We start from the raw sequence: 10,385 nt of genomic DNA on the forward strand, positions 1-10,385 counted from the left end.
CAGGATCATGGTGCCGCTCCTTGTTTCCTCTCTGGTCCATGCAGCTCCTGCTCTTCTCTCGGGCTTTCTGGGGTGGATGGGTTTTCAGCTTCAGTTCAGACACCAACACTGTGAGTTGGGCGACAGAGGAATCTGCATGGAAGTGAGGGGTCCACAGCCCCCTTCTAACCTGTTTGGCTCCAGAAATGCTGTCTCTTGGGTTGCAGAATTAGCTGATCCTCCGTTAAGGAGAACCCCTCTGTAGTCTTAATGGCTCTTTGTTTCCCTGTGGTGTTCTGCCAGGCTGAGAGCTGCCCTCCAGAAAGGCAGTGCTGTCCCATAGCATCACTGTGATATCTGAGAGACAAATGGAGAAGGTTCAGAGATGCTGGGAGTATGGAGATGATGGCAGTATATGGGCAGCTGAAAAGAGCCCTGTGTGTCCTTGGCTAGAAGGGAAGTGTGGAGAGCTCCCTCAGGTGGGAGGGAAGGAGGGAAGTTTGGAGACCTGCATTTTGAAAGGAGTCACGTCTACTCTCAGCAGGGTCTGGTTTCCCTTTAAGACAATGTATGAGTGCATATATCCACCAGCTCAAAGAGGTGGAAGCACAGGACAGCTGGGAATAGGACTAATAGACAGACTAGCTGTCCTCACTCTGCAACAAGGGACAGTGAATCTGTTTTCTCCGGACTCAAAGTAAAAATGCCAAGGATTTCTACCTTTGAGGAATGCTACCCAGGGGTGTTGGGAACATGGAAAAGAAAATAAAAATATCCCTAAAACTCTGTTCCAAAACCTTCATTCTTTACAATTTGGAATGAAGATGCTGAAAAGCCCTTTTCACACAATTAATGGATTTCAGCTGATAAAAACTGTGATTGTTAGAGCCAGTCACCCCCACTACTCCATTCCCGCTACTGCACAGCAGGACTGACTCCTCTGGTCCCTGTTCCTCACAGCATACTCAGCCAGTGAAAAGTGGAACTCAAGCAAGGGAACTCTACAAAGATGCACTCAGTAAAGAGAGAGGCAGTGTGCGGGTTGTATGAGTACAGTAACATGTGGGAAGTTTTTTGCTTGAAATGTCTCTTCTAACTTGATGTCTTTTCTCCTTTCGACAGTCCTCCATGTCCAAAGATAGCAAATTGTCCAACAGCAGCTCCCCCAGTGAGTTCCTCCTCCTGGGATTCGCAGACACACGGGAGCTGCAGCTCCTGCACTTCTCACTCTTCCTGGGCATCTACCTGGCTGCCCTCCTGGGCAACGGATTCATCATCACGGCTGTAACTTGCGACCACCACCTCCATACCCCCATGTACTTCCTCCTCCTCAACCTCTCCCTCCTCGACCTTGGCACCATCTCCACCACTGTCCCCAAATCCATGGCCAATTCCCTGTGGGACACCAGGGCCATTTCCTACTCAGGATGTGCTGCCCAATTATTTTTCTGTTTTTCTTCTTGTTTGGAGGAGAGTATTCTTTCTTCACAGTCATGGCTTATGAGCGCTACGTTGCCATCTGCACACCTCTACACTATAGCACACTCATGGACAGCAGAGCCTGTGTCAAAATGGCAGCAGCTGCCTGGGCCAGTGGTTTTCTCTATGCTCTCCTGCACACTGCCAACACATTTTCCATATCCCTTTGCCAAGGCAGCACAGTGGACCAGTTCTTCTGTGAGATTCCCCAGATCCTCAAGCTCTCCTGCTCTGACTCCTACCTCAGGGAAGCTAGACTTATTGTGGTTAGTTTGTCTTTAGCCTTTAGGTGTTTTGTTTGCATTGTGGTGTCCTATGTGCAGATCTTCACTGCTGTGCTGAGGATCCCCTCTGTGCAGGGCCAGCACAAAGCCTTTTCCATGTGCCTCCCGCACCTGGCCGTGGTCTCCCTGTTTGTCAGCTCCGGCCTGTTTGCCTACCTGAAGCCCCCCTCCCTCTCCTCCCCAGCTCTGGATCTGGTGGTGGCTGTTCTGTACTTGGTGCTGCCTCCAGCAGTGAACTCCCTCATCTACAGCATGAGGAACAAGGAGCTCAAAGATGCACTGAGGAAAGTGATTTCATGGACATTTTTCAGCTGTTGCTAAATTGCCATTGCTCTCCACAAATGACTCCTGCTGTGTATCGTACCAGGACTGAGCTTTTTTTGTTCACTTGTTTTTTATTATTGCTGTTATTACTGTTGTTATTATTATCATGTTGCTACAGAAACAGGTGGATTCATTCCACTTTTACTGAGACTGCTCTGTCTCACCTGCTACCCAGATAAAGTTGTGTCTAACCCCGGGTCAGAGCTGACTCCCTCACAGTATCCTTATAAGGTTGGGCCCTTCCTCCAAAGCTGTAGTCCCTCAGGCCCTGTCCACAACACACATCCTTGAGACAATCTCACTTACTCTGCATGCTGGTCCTTACCCCAAAAATCACCCCCAGACAAGGCTCTCTGCTCAGCTGGAGGGCCAGGCATGCAGCTGTGAGCCCTGGGAGGATAAGCGCCCTCCTGGGTCCTCTGCAGAGCTGCCAGGAAACACACAGAAGAGGTCCTGGAGCTAAATCCTGGGCCTGTAGACCATCCTCCTCCCATAGGGGCCCTCAAGCAGGGTGCCACAGGGCAAAGATCCAGCCTAGCTTCTTGTTTCATGAACAGAGAGGAGAAACTGTGCCAGGAAACTCCTCACACACCCAGCTCCTCTGGCCAGCTATTTCCAGCACCGACCATCCACTGTAGTCCTGGTGAAAGGTGACCTTTGAATGTGATCAGCTCCATTTGCCTGCTGGGCTCAGCACCTGTGTGGGGGAAATGACCATCTTGCCTGGCCTTTCTGTGGGTCCAGATGCCAGCAGACCCCAGAGCATGGCCATTCTGCTAACCCTGGGAGGACAGCATCAGGGCTGGGCAGGGGCTAAGGACTGGTGGGAGGTGGCCAGACAGGAGGGTCATGGTGGCCAGGGCACCAAGGGCTGTCATGGGGACCATACTGGAGGCATGTTTCCCCCTAGAATGCACCCTGTCCTGTGCTGTGCTTTCAGAGCAGGGCCCTGGGGCTGCATGCAGGGCAAGAGGGCCGGGCCAGCACTGGGATGGGATGCAGACAGGAGCCATGGCACTCTAGAAGCTCCCACACTGCTGGAATCCCACAAGTGACCTCAGATCACAGTGAGACAGGGCTCCTCTTTGTTTAGGCTCCAGAGAATCAAAGGAGCACCCTGGGTGGGAAGTGCAGGGTGGGCAACACCAGCTGCAGTGCTCCTGGTAGCCCCTCTGCAGCCAGGGCAGCTCCAGATGATCATGGAGGGGACTCACTGCTGTTAGTCTCTCATAGTCTCTGAGGGGCAGTCTCTCTCCTGTCCTGTGTCACCATCCTCTCTCAAGAGCACTACTGGGTGTGTCACTCCCTACCCAAGTGCGGAGAGGAGCTGCTGGAAGTCATCTCACCCCTGCTGCCTCACCTCTGCCCTGACATCAGCCCACAGGCTCTGCCCTGGGCCATTTTTACGTCTCCATACATTCTCATCTGAGACCACACAAGGATCTGCAGCACACAGGTCTGCTTAAAGCTGGTCACCATGGCCTGTCTGTGGTCCTACAAGATCCCAGCAAGGTTGTGCTTGGAGGTAAGGCTGTGATCGTCCTTGATCAAAGCAGATGGGATGGTCTGCCTGGGGCCAGAGTGATGGGGTAGGAAAGGACAAGAGGCAACAGGAACAAGCAACAAAGGTAATTTCAAATGAGTTTAAGGAAAAACAAATAGTAACCATGATAGCTGCGTAGCACTGGGGAAGGGACCAAGAGATCTTTAAAATGTCTCCTGGAGAAAGCATTTACCAACCGATGTAACTGTGGAGTTAGCCCAGCTCAGAGCAGATCATGGTCCTGGAGATCTCCAGAAGTCCCTCTGTAGTGAGAACCCCCACAGAAGGTCAGACCAGGAGTCAGTGACTGGCAGAGTACATGGTAGCAGGCCCAGCGTGTGGAATTGCACATTGACCAAATTCTGATCAGAACCAGGCATGCATATTCGGTTCTGTCTGCAATGCCTGGCTGCTTCCCAGACAGTAGCTGGCACATGGCTAGCACACCTAAGATAAGGAAATGGTTCTAGTAGATAAAAGTGGAGGGCCCTTGGAATACACCGGGAGAGTCCCACCTGGGCATCTAAGCCATGCATCCAGCCAATGCCTCCAGCAGTCTCCTGCTGGCAACACCTCCCCTCACGGTTCCCAGTTTTCCCTGTTCAGCTTGGAGTGTAAATCTTTTATTAACTCTCTCCTGTTTAACCCCACACAAACTCTGAGTGTCTCTCTCCACTGGCATCCGACCCTGTCTTGTTGCCTTGCAGTCACACCAAACCAACACTTGCCATCTAACTCCATTCCATTTCATTCCATTGCAGTCCAGTCCAGTCCAGCCAAGTCCAGGCAAGTCCAGTCCATTCTATACTTTAACATTTCATTATGTTCTCTTGCATTTTCCACCACGCAGGATGGCGCCATCTTGTGGGTGGCAGTGTGGGGCATGGCGGGGCCTCAGGGCAGCCCAGCACCGGGTGCCCAGGCAGTGCGGGGCCCCGGGGCCCGGCCGCTGCCCCGCAGGGCTGGGCTCTGCCGCAGGGGCCCCACGGGGCTCCTCGCTGTCCTGCACCCTGGGGCCTTGCCGGGCACTGGGGGCAGCCCTGGGGCCTGTGCTGGTGCCAGCCCTGGTGCCAGCGTGGGGGCCCTGGGCATGGCCAGGGCGCTGGAGCCCACGGGCAGTGTGCTGCTGCCCCCAGGGCAGGGCAGGGCAGGGCTGTGTCCTCTCGCCCCTTCTACCCCGGCCCCCTGACATGCTTTTAGTGAGCTTGCAAACTGTTTTCCCCCTGTGGGTCCCTTTGCTGAGCTTCAAAACTGATAAGTGCTGCGGGTCACTCTCTTTGTAGAAGTAGGATGTACAACAGCATAGGACAGGATGTGGTCTTCCTCCCTGAAGCACCAAACCAGATTCTTTGTTTTTAAAAGTGCTCAGCAAGATTTTTCGTCCACAGTGCTTGAGGGGGAGATGAGATGCCATAAAAGAGCAAACATGCCCTTAATACACATCATCCAGAGGGCTTTGTCTGGGACCCTGGTCCTTGCCAGTCTCCAAAGCCATGGGGGAGATCAGGTGGCAAATCCAGGGAAGTGTTCCCCTTTCCCATGAATTCTGCCCAGCTTTCCTTCTGTTTGAGCCTGGGGAAAGCAGTTCTCATCTCTGGACCTCAGTTTGTCCTTGGCCTTTTCAGCATCACCTCGGAGCAGTGCTTCTCCCCTGCATACAGCTCCTGACACATTGCATCCCCCTCGTGCCCTGCCTCTCCTGGGGTACTGTACTGCCTTGGTGCCCTGCATCTCCCACCACACCTGCCTATCTTGGGAGCCTATGCAGCCCTGGCTCCCTGAATCCTCTATATTTTTGACCCTGGGCTTCTGAGGACATGCCCACACACTGCAGTGATGCTGTCCAAACTCTGGTGCAGAGCTGGAAAGGCAGTGCTGCACCTCAGGACCTGCATTTTGGCTCATTCAGGTGTTTGTGAGGTGATCAACTTCCCACTCTGCAGCTGCTGGTGTTTGAGAATGTCCCTACAACCAGCCTTCCTGCTCTGCCTCATCTCTGCCCTATCCCAGGACACTCTTGCAGAAGGGAGGCTCCATCCCCCTTGAATACTGTGAGAAATCACAGAATGGTTGACACTGGAAGGGACCTTTGGAGATCCTCTAGTCCAACCTCCTGCTCAAGCACAGTCACCTAGAGCATGTTGGACAGGATTGTCTCCTCTCCAGGTGCCTTTTGAATATCTCCAGAGAAGCAGACTCCACAGCCTCTCTGGGCAACCTGTTCTAGTGCTCTGTCACTCTCACCATAAAGAAGTTCTTTCTTATATTCAGGAGGAACTTCCTGTGTTTCCGTTTTTGCCCATTGCCTCTTGTCCTGTCACTTGCCATCACAGAGAAGATTCCAGCTCCATCCTCTTAACACCTTCCCTTAACGTATTTATGCACACTGATAAGATCCCCTCTCAGTCTTCTCTTCTACAGGGTAAACAGGCCCAACTGTCACAGCTTATCCTCATAAGAGAGATGCTGTGATCCCCAGGCCTGCACCCTTAGCTTTCTGCCCTGTCTATTGTGTGTCTGCTCAATCAGAAGGAAAGTTGGGCAGAATTCACGGGAAAGGGGAAGACTTCCCCAGATTTGCTACCTGGTCTCCCCCATGGCTTTGGAGACTGGCATGGACCAGTGTGCCAGAAAAAAAGCCCTCTGGATGATGTATATTAAGGGAACGTTTGCTCTTTTCTGGCATCTGTATCTGTACTAGGTGATACTTGATGGGAATGGTCCATGTTGTAACTTTTTGTATCTGTACTACCGGATACTTGGTGAGAATGGTGTAGTGTTGTAACTTTTTAGTGCCTAGAACAATACCGCTGTGTTAAGCGGGATACAGACAAGTAACTAACAAGGTCTTGGAAATCTGTGAGAAAGAGCAGCGGTTGGTTACATATAGATTCTGTGGCTGGAAGCCATGAGCACCATGAGAAGCAGTCAACATGAAGGTCAGAAGTTGAAGAGTAATGAAGTAGCCACCCCCAAAGTCAAATGTGGCCCCCAAAATAAGTCTGCACACATGCGCAGTATCATAGCCTGGTTTTGCAACTGGGGCGGAGCTGGGCTAGACTCCCCGCACTTGTTGGCCCCAGGTGCCGGGACTCCCGCCTACTGCAAAGAATCATAAATATCGGAGTTTTTCCGAAGGAGAGAGAGGCTGCTACACAACAGAGGACCATGTTGCCTCCTTGGGGACACCCAAAAAGATTGTGCCTGCCGACTCCCTCTCTCACCATGCAGATGATCGGGACAAGCATTGAGGTGGTCCTTCTCGAGATTACCATCGGGTTGGTCTGTTTGTAAGTATCTACTAATAAACTGCTTGCTACTGAACAGTGTTTGTGTGTGTGTGTGTGTGTGAGTTTGTGCTGGCTTGCCAAACCAGATGTTTGGCCCCCGGGAATCTAACTAGAACAGAAGTTCTTGAATTTAACACTTCTCAGATCTGTCCAGCAACAAGTATTTTTAGGCCAAGAGCATGGTAGTTGCCTCCCTCTCTTACTAGCGAAGGCTAAGGAGGAATACTACACGTATATGTTGTCGGTGCAGACACTTTTTTCTTCTAATGTAGCATGATCCTAGAAAGTCTTTGCTTATAATGCAGTAGTATCCCCCAATTAGACCTTACTTAACCATCTAGTTTCTCCCCTCCACAGTTCAATCCAGTGAATTATAGCTGGGGGGAGAAAGACTTGAGGATCTGAGCTCTTCTTGCAGCCCTCTGCACACTGCCCTGAGCTGTGATAAATAATAATAAAAACGCTATCTAGGGGCTGATATCCAGCACGAAGTCTCAGAGAGCAGTTTAGATCATGTGAAATTTAAAAGGAAAAGATCTTCCACAGTGGAGCTCTCAGAGGTACTCTTTCAAGTGGCAGTGATACAGTGCTACAGCTTTTAAAGCTGGCAAACTTCAAAAGACAGAATATTTCTTCAGAACTTTAAAACCACTTCTCCCAGATGCACAGTGACTGCAGCGAGCAGTGATGCTCAAGCACTTGCCTTGTGTGGCTGCACAAACCTGATTCTGTATTGGTGGTAGCCTTGACTTGGGAAGATTCTGTGAGCCCCCCACAACTTTCCTTATCCTTATGAACAAGGCTCGTTCCCCCAGCCCCTCCTCACAGAGCAGCTGAGCCAGCCCCAGTCCTCTTTGGGGCCTGCCACTGAACTCACTCCGAGTGACAAACAGCGTTCCTCTACACGGGGTCCAACTGGATGCAGTATCTAAATGTGCTCTAACGATGCTGAGTAGAGGGGGATGATCACCTTCGATCTCCTAGCTATGCAGTCTGGGACGCTGCGGCCTCCTTTGCTGCCAGGGCAGGCTGCTGGCTGATGTTTAGCTCCCTGCTACAAAGACTCCTACATCCTCTTCTGCTGAGCTGCTGCCCAGACAGGCACTCCCAACTCCTCTCACAGCAGGGTGTTGCTCTATTCCAGGGGCAGGACCTGGCATTTGTCCTTGTTGAACTTCACAGTGGTCCTGACAGCCCATTTCTCCTTCCTACTGAGCTCCTTCTAAATGATGGCCCTCGAGGTTATGACTATTCCTCCCAACTAGGTGTCTTCTACAAGGGTGATGGGATTCCCATTCTGCAGGTCACTGAGGAATCTTTCCAACAGGACAGCATATGGGGTATACCCCTGCATACCCCACTTTTACCTGGCTTCCCAGTAAAGCATGACCCATCAGGAAAGCCCTCTGAGCTTGATCATCCAATCAGCTTTTTGCCCATCTGGATGTCTACTGTGATATCCACTGTTCTCCCTTGCTCCACAAGTGCTGGTCTTTTATCGCAGAAGGCAATCAGGTTGCTGAGGAATGTTTTACCTTCAGTAACTCCATGCTGACTGTTCCCAGACACCTTCTTCTCCCTCATGTGTTCAGAAATGTGATCTGAGAGGACTGGCTTCCTGACACACTGAGTCAGGCTGAAAGTGCCCGCAGCTCCCTGGTTTGTTTTCGGTGCCTTTTTAGAAGAGAAGCTCCAGATATTCCTCCTTTTGTTCACTGGGACTTCCCTGAACACACACACCAATCTCCACACCTTTCAAAGATCATAGACCTTGCTGTCACAGCAGCCAGCTCTCTCAGTGTCCATGGATGACAGCCATCCAATGTGATAGACATGTTATGGTTTGACTTCTTGCAAGTCATCCTTTATTCAAGACTTAGGCACTGTGGGTTGGTTTTCTCCTCAGGATTCCTGACTGTAGGCGCAACAGCCTGGGAGATCTTGTTGGCAAAGACTGAAGATGGGAAGGACTTGAATTCCCCAGACCTATCTGCATCTGCTTTTGCTAAAATCCCTTGCTCTTTCAGCAGCGGGCCCGCATTTCCTTTTCTATTTTTCTACTGTTACTGAAGCAGTAGCAGCTCTTCTTCCTGTCCTTCACATCCCCTGCAAGTGTCTCTGTCACAGCGGAGCTTTGGCTTCCTAACATCATCCCTACTTTGCCAGATGATATCTCTAAATGTCTCCTTTGCAGCCTCTGCCTTCTTCCCCTTTCCCTATGCTGCCTTATTGCCTTGGAGCTCACGAAGGAGCTCCCTGATTAGCCAAGCTGGGGTCCAGAGAAGTCTCCTAACTTTACAAACTGTTTATATGGAGCGTTCTCGTGCTTGACAAGTGCTTAATTACCTGTCAGCTTTCCTGAGCTTCTCTGCACTTCAGAGCTGCCTAACGTGGTCCATCCTATGGAAGAGTTCCATACATCCAAGCTACCACTTCACACATAGGGCATCCCCCCACTTCATCCTCCCTGGTGGTCTCTTCTGAGGAACTTGTACCCTGCCTTTGAAGGACTCCAGTCATGTGAGTGGTTCAAACACATCTCAGTTATTCTAACTATGTGGCACTCCTGTGACAGCTTATGCATCTGCTTTTGCTCCTGGCTGCACCTCAGGCTGCCTAGGTTTGCATATATTTGGGCTTCACCACCACCTCCACCAACAGCAGCACTAGCATGACCTTTATGGGCTTAGCAGGGTTTCTGTGACCTGCTCCTTCGGACCTGCATGCACAGAGATCGCCCTGGACAATGCCTGGTCCGGCGAGGCTTCTGTAAGGCAGAACTGAGCCCTCAGAGGGAGGGAAGGTCTCTGAGCCCTGAGAGGGAAAAGATGAGAGGGAGAGAGAAAGAGCTCCCAGCAGGGACAGCTCCAGGCAACAGAGATGTTCTCTGTGTTTTGCTGCCAGGCTATGAGCTGCTCTCCAGTGCAGGATATGGAAAGGGCTTTTCTGCCTCCACTTTCCTGGGTAAGCTCTGCCAGAGACCTCCAAGTTCACCAAGCCTCTCAGCAGAGTCTGGGGGATCTGAGCACCCGGCCCCTGCTCAACTCTGTCTGTAACCCACATGGGGGTCAGCAGACAGCCATCCTCTGAGGTTTGCCTGCAAGGAGACCTGCAGGAAGACAGAGGTGGCTGGGACCAGCCCTCAGCTGAGGGGAGCAGCCAGCACTGGAAAGGGGTGATGGGAGGGGCTGCTCTGGGACGATGGCCCTGGGGCAGCTTTCCCAGTGTGTGCCTGTGCAGTGAGAACATCTGCAGGAGGTCTGGTGAAGAGTCAGTGATGGGCAGAATACATGAGAGCAGCCCCAGCGTGTGCTCTCTACACACTGACCCAATTCCTGTAAAGATCAGACATGCATATTCCATTTTGTCAACAACGCCTAGCTGCTTGGCAGCCAGCAGCTACTCCAGGTCAGCACAGCTGAGATAAGGAAATAGTGGTAGGAGATTTAAGGGGCCTTTAGGATACGATAGGAGTCCTGCCTGGGC

The sequence above is a fragment of the Rhea pennata genome, unplaced genomic scaffold, assembly GCF_028389875.1.
Source record: "Rhea pennata isolate bPtePen1 unplaced genomic scaffold, bPtePen1.pri scaffold_44, whole genome shotgun sequence".
NCBI classification, from domain to species: Eukaryota; Metazoa; Chordata; class Aves; order Rheiformes; family Rheidae; genus Rhea; species Rhea pennata.